The following is a 10,555-nucleotide window of genomic DNA, read 5'->3' as shown; positions in this document are numbered from 1 at the left end:
CTTTTTATTGCATGAACGTTTGAATATTATGAACGGTGTTTTTTTTATAAAATTTTTATTTTGATTAAAACTAAAAATATAAATGTTTGTTGCTTTCAAGTTATAACAAACCAAACCAACCATGATTATCAATTTCAATGACGCCAACAACAATTTTTATTATAAACAAAATTGTTTAAGAGTATAGTTTTTTTTTATTTTGGCAAAAGTGGAATAGCAGAGCGCTAAAACCACCAAATATATTAAAACAACAAAGATGAGTACAAAAAAAAAAGACAAAAAAATTCATATTCTTTAAAATTTGAGCACAATTCTTCCATCTGTTCCTTAATATACAAGGCACCTGAGAGTTATTTTTCAAGGCGTGGACAACCATAGCAGAGTCAAGTTCCAACCAGAGATATATACAACCAACCGTTTTGGTGAGCAATCTCAATTGCTCTCATTGCGCTAGTCAGTTCAGCAAGGAAGGCATTTCCCTCTCCAATGTTCTCAGCAAAACAAAGCAATAAGTCAGCATAAGCATTTCGAAATAGGCCCCCACGGGAGGAAGAGATGGTGTTTGAAGGGGAAGGGAAGGAAAGGCTTGGGAAAAAAGAAATGAGTAAGTGGAAGAAATAGAGGAAAATGGGAGGGGATGGCTTCGGAGGTCAACTTTTCTTCATAATGCAAAACTCTTCTCATTTGGAGGGTTTACATGAATTTCTCAAATTTAATCTATTTTATTATAATATGATTGTTGCTATTAATCACGAGAAAATATCTTCGTGAATATCACGAGTCTATAATCAACCAACACATTATGCAATTTGTGTAAAAAACAAATCACACCACTATACACATCCTCTTGTTCTTAACATATTGAATGTTTACGTGTCTATGATTTGATGTTATAATCAAGGCTTAATTGCAGTTTTGGCCCCCTATATTTTAAGAAGTTGCGATTTTGGCCCCCTAGCTAAATAAACTACAAAACCGCCCCCTAAGTATTGACTTTTTTGCAGTTTTGGCCCCAGACCAATTTTGACCAAGTCAATGCACACGTGGACGCCACGTGTGTATTTATTTATTTTTCTTATTTTTTTATTTTTTAAATATTTTTTTAATTATAAAAAATAAAAAATAAACATTTTGTTTATATATTTTTTAATTATTTTATATATTTTTTAATTAAAAAATAAAAAATATATTTTTTAATTTTTTAATAATTAAAAAATAAATAAAAAATAAATAAATACACACGTGGCGTCCACGTCAGTTTTGACTTGGTCAAAACTGGCATGGGGGGTCAATACTTAGGGGGCAGTTTTGTAGTTTATTTAGTTAGGGGGTCGAAATCGCAACTTCTTGAAACATAGGGGGCCAAAACTGCAGTTAAGCCTATAATCAATTGTGGTGTATTGTTTGCAAAGTGAAAGAATTACATGTGTCATGTCCATTCCCATGCACGTGTTGCACACAACATTTTGGTTTAGTCTTCTTTTTCATTTGAATGTTAAATTGAATTGTCAAATACAACGGAATACAACTCTATTAAAATTTGCAGATAAAAAGAGGATGCAAATTAAGATTTATTAGCCATTGTACTCGTTTTTGTGAGGTTGTCGTGAAATGATTACTCGCGATAGATAACATTATTCTATAATATTTTTAAATTTAAAAATATAGTAATCATAGGCATTAATTTATCATTCTCTAAAAAACTATTTTTTTTAAAAAAATTGAAAGATTTTTCCATTTTCCCTCATATTTTCCTCCCCCTAAAGTCTTTCATTCCATTCCCTTCACCTCCAGACTTCCAAACAAAGCTTAAGTGATCAAAATATCACTATCGTTGTAGATAGATATTATTGATTGTCTCTGCTTTACTTTCAAAGAGATTGAAGTTTAACAATTTCGTTCAATTCTTTGATTGATCATTTGTAGGTTTGATATTTTTGTAAAAGTGTCATATATGTTACAATAATAAAAGATTATATTATTATAGTGTAGGATGAACTTTTTCCAACTCCCTCTGCACAATATCCGCATCAAATGAAAAAACAAAGACTACCATTGCAATCTTTTTGGCGAGATCAAAGGTATAATTCATTCTGAAGTAAATATTTGATATAGTTTTTAACACTTACATTGATGCAGTAAAAGATCTTAGGAATGATAATTGCACTATTAGCTACATAGTGAGTTGTTTTAAACAAAAGATTGTTATGACTTATGGACTATCTTCAACCATATAATTTGGACCTTGTACATACGTTAAACATTGTAGGTGATATCCAACAACTCTGGACTTAATACCAAATCTTAACTAAAGATCTTGTAACCCGTTATATTTCTTCATTACTCATGTTATTATAAACCAACTTTTTAATATAGAGTATACAAAGAGTAAGTTAACCTTGACGTCCCATTGATGAAACTCGATGTTCCATTGTTAGTTATAAGCCAACATATATAACTCATAGACTCTATTTTTGAGAAATATAAATTGAATTATTTGAAGTAAAAGAAATATTGTTCTACTTACCATTGAAGATATATTGATAGTGTTGGAACACTAGTCATTCTAGTGAAGAAAATTGGAAAGAAAAACACTATGAAAGAACTAGTGTGTGGGTGTGACTTAAAAATGTCCCACATTGGAGGGTCACCCCAAACTAGTAAGTGTTTATATATGGGTAACGTGACCTCCAAGGGTGTGCCCTTGGGGTACCCAATTTTGCGAACGGGTGAACGCTTACAAAATATATATATCGTGCGCGACGCCGTCCGACCGGCCCGGCCGGGCTTGGGTCGTGGGTTGTGGGATAAAAAAAAATGATGATATATATATTTTTTGTCACTTGAAAATGTTAAATTAATTATTTAATCATTATCCGTAAGCATTACGCGTAACAAATAAATTTGTTATGATCCAAAACGCGTATCCAGAAACTTCCGGATATATCCAATTAAGAAACAAAACGTGTTTGCTTAAAGATTAAGCAAACTTAATCCCCAAGTCACTCGTTTTTTGTTACAAACTCTCCCTATAAAAGGAGAGCTCGCCCCATTCATTCTTCACACCGAAAATTCACAGTCGATGCTTCCTGTGCTTTTTCCTCTCTTCTCCCTCCGACTTGTTTTAACAAGTTTCTTCTACTTCTACTCCTTTCTGTCCCGTCGGTTTTGAATAGAGCGGTTACGTACCGTATCGAGTGGCTTCGATCGAACGATTGAACCATACGGTTTAGAATAGGGCGGTTACGTACCGTATTGAGTGGCTTCGATCAAACGATTGAACCATACTTTGAGGTATAATTCTCGAGCGACTGTATACTGTGCAGTATATACTCGTAACAGTGATCTGGGCTGTTTTATCCTGGAGACGGCGTGGTTGTTAGTCTACCTTGCACAAACTAGGATAGTGCCGCGAAACGTCTTAAAGAAAGCGACCTGGTCGTGACTCACCCAATAATTTCGTTCGGTATATTTTAAATCGAAAAACAACAGATAGGTAGTAGAGCTAGAAAGAAAATATGATAGGCCTGAATTGGAGGTCATGACTATACATTCAAAATTAAGATAGAAGAAAAAAAAAATATAACTATAATATTATCTAACATCATATTTGATTTCATTACCAACATTTTAGAGTACAAAGACATAACTTCAAGATTAATGAAATTGCAAAAAGAAAAATTAACAAAAAATAAAATTATTTGGTGCAAACATAATAACTAATTGAAAACTATAAGATATATATTGCATAGTTTTTTCAGTAACGTAAGAACTGACTCTTTCCTTAGTGTCATAATTGGATCTTAGTGTATACAATTGGGTCTCATACTTAAACATTGCGTGGTCTCACATGATGAAATTCACATTCATTGTTGATGCACATCCACCTAAGCAATTGTAACCCGCTTATTGGACAGTCAGCATCAATTCTACAATCAAATGCTGGAATGAAAAAAAATACAATAATTTTATTAAAATAAGATAAAATATTGTGTACGATGTAGTTTGCTCCTTGGTTCAACTATGTTTTAAAGATGTTTTGTGTTTTCTCCTTTAATTGTTGAAATAATGTTTTTGTTTAGTTTAGCTACAATTGTAAGGCACCCTTTACTTTGAGGTCTTCAATATCTCTTATATCATTCCATTGCATAAAAATATCTCTACACATGGACATTGCATTCCATGTGTGTTTGGGGAAATATGTACCTTGAATGTTAGACAAATGCATTGACCAGCCCCACTAGATTTAGGAGGTACATACATGTATCTTGGAATTGTAAATGGTTGAAAGTAATATTCTCTTCTCCAACATTTTCCCACATAAAACTGGTAAGTTTGTGAAGACTGGAAGTGGGAAGAGTAACAATTTGAGCACCATATCAGAAAAGGTATGTTCCATCATCAAATTAATGTAAATTCAAACTTCTTACCATTTTGTTGCTTGAGGACAAGCAGCGGTTTAAGTATGGTTTGTGATGATGGAATAACATATGATAATTAGGTATATTTTTAGTTAATTTCTTTGTATTTAAAGGAAAATTAGAAGTCATTTAGAGGAGTTGTCAATTTTCTTTGTATTTAATGGTTTTATTTTGATATGTATTGTGTTTTTTTAGTGAGAAATATTGTATATCAGCAAAACAAGACACCAAGTGAAGGATCGAGGGTATGAAAATTGAAGATCAATGTTTCTTAAAAAGGTATTTGAAGACAATACAAAGTGAAGAAAATTCATTTCAAGTTCAAAGTAATTGCAAGACGAAAGAACGCGTGAAAAGGAACGAAAACTACAAAATTCGCACATGAGAGGCTGCCAGAAGCGCCCATGCGCCCCTAATCATGGACCATGCACGTGGTACATGGTCAGGGAGTGCTTATTGCCTGTTTTTCAAGATGTTTTGGTTGAAAACCCCTATTTTTCTTCTCTTAACCCCTAAGTAATGATGCACTATAAATAGAGACCCTTGCACGCTCTTTTATTCATCCAGAAAGCTAGCGGTACATGGCAACGGTCAAACATCAGGAGCTTCAAGGCAGAGGATATCCATCATCCTCTTGTTCTCTCTAGGGTATTTTTTTCTATTGTTTTGTAATGATGTATGTTTCAACATGCAACTAAACCTCTTTGGATTGGATTCCACGAAGAACTCCTTCTTGTTTGTTGGACTATAATAAAGTTTTTATTATTTAATTTATGATCTAAAGTCATATTTAATTTGTATATGTCCATTTCTAGATGGTGCTAAGTAGGATTGAGGACCTGAATTCCATTGGAACAAGACAGTCGTGAATTGCCTAGTTTCTAAATTAATTGAATCTAAGTATGGATTCAGGGATATAACTCATCTTAAGGGAATCCCGCAATTGTAACTGGTTAAATTGCGAGGATATTGAAATAAACTTGCACTAATTCATCACGGGGTTATGTTCTACTTTCTTAAATCCAAACATAAGGAAAGCATAAACTAATAATTAATCGAGTTAATTCTAACAGTGAAGGAGGGGGGATTCAAGGATTCCTTAATCACTGTTACACTTGTGAATCAAACCAAACATAATCTCGCATTGGGCAGGACAATTAAAACCTTGTAACCACTCTCAATCTTGTCTTTTATTTTCTTTTCTGATAAGTTCCGCTAATTACCAAGTTGAACGACAATCCATTTGAAAACGAATACTTACTACATTATTACTTGAGTACGATTTGGTGCACTTAATTATATTATCAGTCCCCAAACAAGAACAGTAGTAAATTTCTTATTTCAAATTATTCTCTTTTAAATTAAACATTATTGTAATTGTTAGGAATATGATTCGTCTTTAGGTGAACTTTGCAAGTATAACATTTGTCGCGACACAGATACTCGAACTTCCCCCCGTTACATTACGGGGTCATGTCTTACTCTCTTGAATCAAGGAAAGTCATAAACTAATAATAAAATGAGTTAATTCCAAAAAGATTAATGTATAGGACAATCAAACTTCTTAATTAAACAACATAATCTCGTATTGTGCAGGACAATTAAAAAAACCTGCAGACCCATTAATCTCTTCTATTGGGTTTACTTAAATAAATTTCGTTAATTTTTAAGTTGAATGACAATCCCTGTGGCGACGATATCTTACTACTTTATTACTTGTTACGATTTGGTGCCCTTGCCGATTCTTCCATCAGATCTAAAGAAAAAAAGAATGTATTTTTCACCTCCAAAGGTAATTATGGGGGTTGTTTCTCAAACAATTAGGATTCAAGGGGATGGAAGTGAGACAATATAAAATAAGATTTCTTGAGCAAGAAGATCAAAGGATTGCTTTGCAAGCTTGAGATTCAAAGACCTTGGGATTATCCAATTTCAAGGAGGTTTGAAGATTGGAGACTTTGGAGTGGCTACTTACAGTAGAAGATTTAGGATTGGCTTGATACATAAATCAGGTGGAAGCCCTTGTAATTGACTATTGCAGACACTTTCAACATTCTAGTGGAAGCTCATATAATAGACATTTTCTTCTATAAAGAGAGGATGTACCCCATAGCGAGGATGATTGATGGAACACCTCTAAATCAGGTATTCTCTTCTCCCCTTCTCATTATATCTTGCAATATAATTTGACATATGTTAATTGATTAATTAAGTCAATTGATTCACATGCTTAATTGAATTGTTAAAACAAAGTGGGTTTTAGAACAATGCATATAAGGTTTTTAAGATAATATTGTATGAAATAACAATTGAGTACTCTAATGTGCGTTCAAGTGTACATGATTATAGAATTAAATTCTGACTTCAAAGTCAAGTTATTGGTTCTAAAACATCAAGTTATGAATGCAAAAGAAAAAATTTTGGTACCCAAGAGGAGCTAAGAATACTTTTGAAGACTTATAATATGATTTGAAGAAAGGTCAACAAAAAGTCAAGGCTCTGGTCAAAGGTTACATCAAGCCTTGAAGACTCTAATGAGATCAAGTTCTTATAGAACAAGATCTTATAGAAACTTCAGATGTTTGGGAGACTTTGACCAGTTTTATCTTCTGAAGAAAAGTTGCTTTCAAGTTTTGATAGTACTGTTTGTCTTCTTCTGACCACGTGTAAAAATAAACAAAGAACTTCAAAGGAAAAGAGAATGTAACATATCATTCCCAAAGAAGCAAAATCTTCCTCCAGTAATATACAATGGAATTATTCATTAGAGACAAAGTATTTAAAATTGATCAAAGCTTCTCAAGGACGTTTTATGGGCTGGAACTCTTCAAACAATGACTATCTCATTTTCTGCTATGTAAGGACCTGGGTAGTTTAAGAAAAGAGACTTCATATATTTTATAAGTGCCAAAACTCTCTCAAATTAGAAAGCGCACAAATATTTATAAAATTATCACAAACTTTATATCTTAGAATTTCTTAAGTCACTTGAACTTTAAGTTTAGTTTACCACTCTTTGAGTACAAAGAGTAAACACATACAAATTTACCATTCTTGTGTGAGGCAAGGAAATCTTAGACTTATGTGTCTAAGTAATTGTAATCTTGTGTGATTACATTGAAAAATTCGTTAGAAGTACAAAGGGACTGGACTAGCCTCATATTGTGGAGTGAACCACAATAATTGATTGTCCTCTCTCTCTCTCTCTCTCTCTCTCTCTCTCTCTCTCTATATATATATATATATATATATATATATATATATATCGTATTGTCTTGCTTGTTCTGTTTTGTTACATTTGGAAAAAGATTTTCAGAAAAAGTCAACATAGTTAAATTCTCCCTTGTGTTTTCCTCACCTTCATGAATTGACTAAAAATTAAATTGAAAACCTAATTGATTGTTCAATCACTATACATATTTTACATTATCCTTCTGATTTATTCATCATATATCAAATAACTTTGGTTCTTCTTATAGAGTTTTATTTCATAAGTTTAGGTTGGCTTGATATTGTTATTGGTTTTGTGGATTATATTGTGTACTAATAATTGATTGGTTAGTAATAATTCATGTGTGAATTTCTCGTTCAATGTTGAATTGTCAATTTATCATTATTTATCTTGTTATCATATAAAGCTAGTTCTTAATTCCATATAGACTACAACTTACATAAGGAAAATTGAAAAGCATGAAAAAAAAAATTGCTTACCTGATGAGAAGGTCAATTTGAGGATATCATCATTACCATCAACATTCTTTACAACAAGAAATATGGAAAGAAATAAAATCATATAATTAACAAACTTGAGTGTTTTTACCATATTTTGTTCTCTTTGTATGTAAGAAATATAACATAGAACATAATTTGATCACTTTATAGTGTATAAAGCACATATGTTCTTGTGCTAATAATAGTTCAATACATCTGACTCTTAAGGATTTGTAAAAGACATGGTTAAAATTAGAATTTTTATTATTGTGTTATGTTTGTACCTTTAGCATTCTTGCTAAAGGGGTAATGTAAAAACCTTCATAAGTTTTAAAATTCATAATTTTTTAACTGGCTATTGAACCTTTGCTAATAGTACCTAGAAATTTAAAATCAAAAGTAGATGGAACATATATAACAAAGTTATTGGTACAAATAAATAACAATAGGAGTGACAACATAGTTATGCACAACTTGAACGATTTATATGAATTTTTATTTAAAAAAATCATTTTGGTGTAAAATTTGTAGTTGCAAAATCTCTTCCACATTCTTATTCAAATATATTATTTGATGCTTTAGCGAGTTTATAATTTGATTGGTCCTTAAAACAAGTATATTTATATATAAACTAACGTGGAATTGATTACTAACTAATATTTTATTTTTAAAAATATTTCTTTTAAAATAAAAATTTGAAATTCAAAGAAATCAATATTATTAACTAAAAACTCAACTATGTACCCAACTCCATAAAACAACAATCATGCAAAACACCTAAATATGGGTGATATTAATTTGTGCCCTAAGCACACAAGTTAAAAATGGAACTAATCAATAAATACACAAGTTAAAAAGAGAAAATTTAAAGCTTTCAAAATTAAGTATAGACAATTTCCAAGATTTAATTTCTACTTTTGGTTTCTTAATTTGTGCCATAAGGGCACAAGTTAACATTTTCTAATATAACTAGATCGCTGACCCGTGCGACGCACGGGTCTATGTGCTAATATATGTTATAATAAATAAATAGTTTTTCGAAAACATATCAACACTAAAAACAACAGTATATTAACAATTGAAAAATATATACATTATCTACATTAGCTAAATTCAAAGAGACTTTTAAAAAAATGGAATAGGTTGCAAACTCACATACCAATTGACAAATGTCGACAGAAAATGGTATAGAGAATGGTCATGTAAGAAATATAACATAGAACATGATTTGACCACTTTATAGTGTATAAAGCACATATGTTGTTGTGCTAATAATAGTTAAATACATCTAGCTCTTAAGGATTTGTAAAAAACATAGTTAAAATTACAATTTTTATTATTAAATGTTTGTTAAGTAAATCAACATGTTATGTTCGTACTTTTAGTATTCTTACTAAAGGGGTAACGTAAAAACCTTCATAAGTTTTAAAATTCATAATTTTTTAACTGACTATTCGACCTTTGCTTATAACCCTTATAAATTTAAAATCAAAAGTATATGGAACATATATAACAAAGTTATTGGTACAAATAAATAACAATAGGCGTGACAACATAGTTATGCACAACTTGAACGATTTCTATGAATTTTTATGTAAAAAATCATTTTGGTGTAAAATTTGTAGTTGCAAAATTTCTTCCACATTCTTATTCAAATATATTATTTGATTCATGTTAATATTAAAAAATAGTTTAGAATATATAAAATGACATTAGATTAAGTGGCTTCTCATTAATGCTTTAGCGTGTGTATAATTTGATTGGTCCTTAAAACAAGTATATTTATATACAAACTAACGTGGAATTGATTACTAACTAATATTTTTTTTAAAAATAAGGGTTAATTAAGTTTTTGGTCCTTATAAATATCTGCAGTATTATTTTTAGTCCCTATAAAAATAAATCACACTTTTTAGTCCCTACAAAAATTTTCGTTAGTGTTTTTAGTCCCTCTTACATTAAAATTTGTTTAATTATGCTTAAAATTTTAAATTTTTTTAATGATTTTTTACATACTTATTTAAAACATTATAAAACGTTCCGCCGCAATAAGTTATCTCAAAATTTTATTTTTAGGTCCAAATTTTCATTAGTTTTATCTTGAATTTTTGGCGTTTTAAAAAAAATTATATTTAATTCATTAAATGTTAAAAAATTCTAATTTTTTTATAAAAGAGGTTATTATAATGTTCTTAACATGTCTGTTAAAAATCATTTAAAAATATAAAAGTTTAAGTATAATTAAACAAATTTTAATTTAACAGAGACCAACACATACTTTTAGTCCTTGTAAAATTAAAATTTGCTTAATTGTGCTTAAACTTTTAATTTTTTAACCTATTTTTTACCTACTTATTTAGAACATTATACAAAGTTCCTCCGCAAAAAAGTAACTCAAAATTTTATTATTAGGTCCAAATTTT

At 30.5% G+C, this 10,555-nt stretch overlaps 1 long non-coding RNA gene across 1 annotated transcript; it reads right to left on the bottom strand.

The window, feature by feature from the left end:
• Positions 1-3,583: 3,583 nt before the first annotated feature.
• Positions 3,584-10,210, bottom strand: LOC146922311 (uncharacterized). Its single transcript, XR_015012414.1, has 2 exons — positions 8,133-10,210; positions 3,584-3,942 (listed from the first exon to the last, which is right to left on the bottom strand). It is a non-coding gene; the product is annotated as an uncharacterized LOC146922311 (long non-coding RNA).
• Positions 10,211-10,555: the final 345 nt, after the last annotated feature.

This window comes from Medicago sativa, chromosome 5 (assembly GCF_051527215.1).
Source record: "Medicago sativa cultivar Bolivia chromosome 5, Bolivia_mono, whole genome shotgun sequence".
Lineage (NCBI taxonomy): Eukaryota > Viridiplantae > Streptophyta > Magnoliopsida > Fabales > Fabaceae > Medicago > Medicago sativa.
Note: the sequence above shows the minus strand (reverse complement) of the source record. Positions and strands in the feature narration are given on the sequence as shown.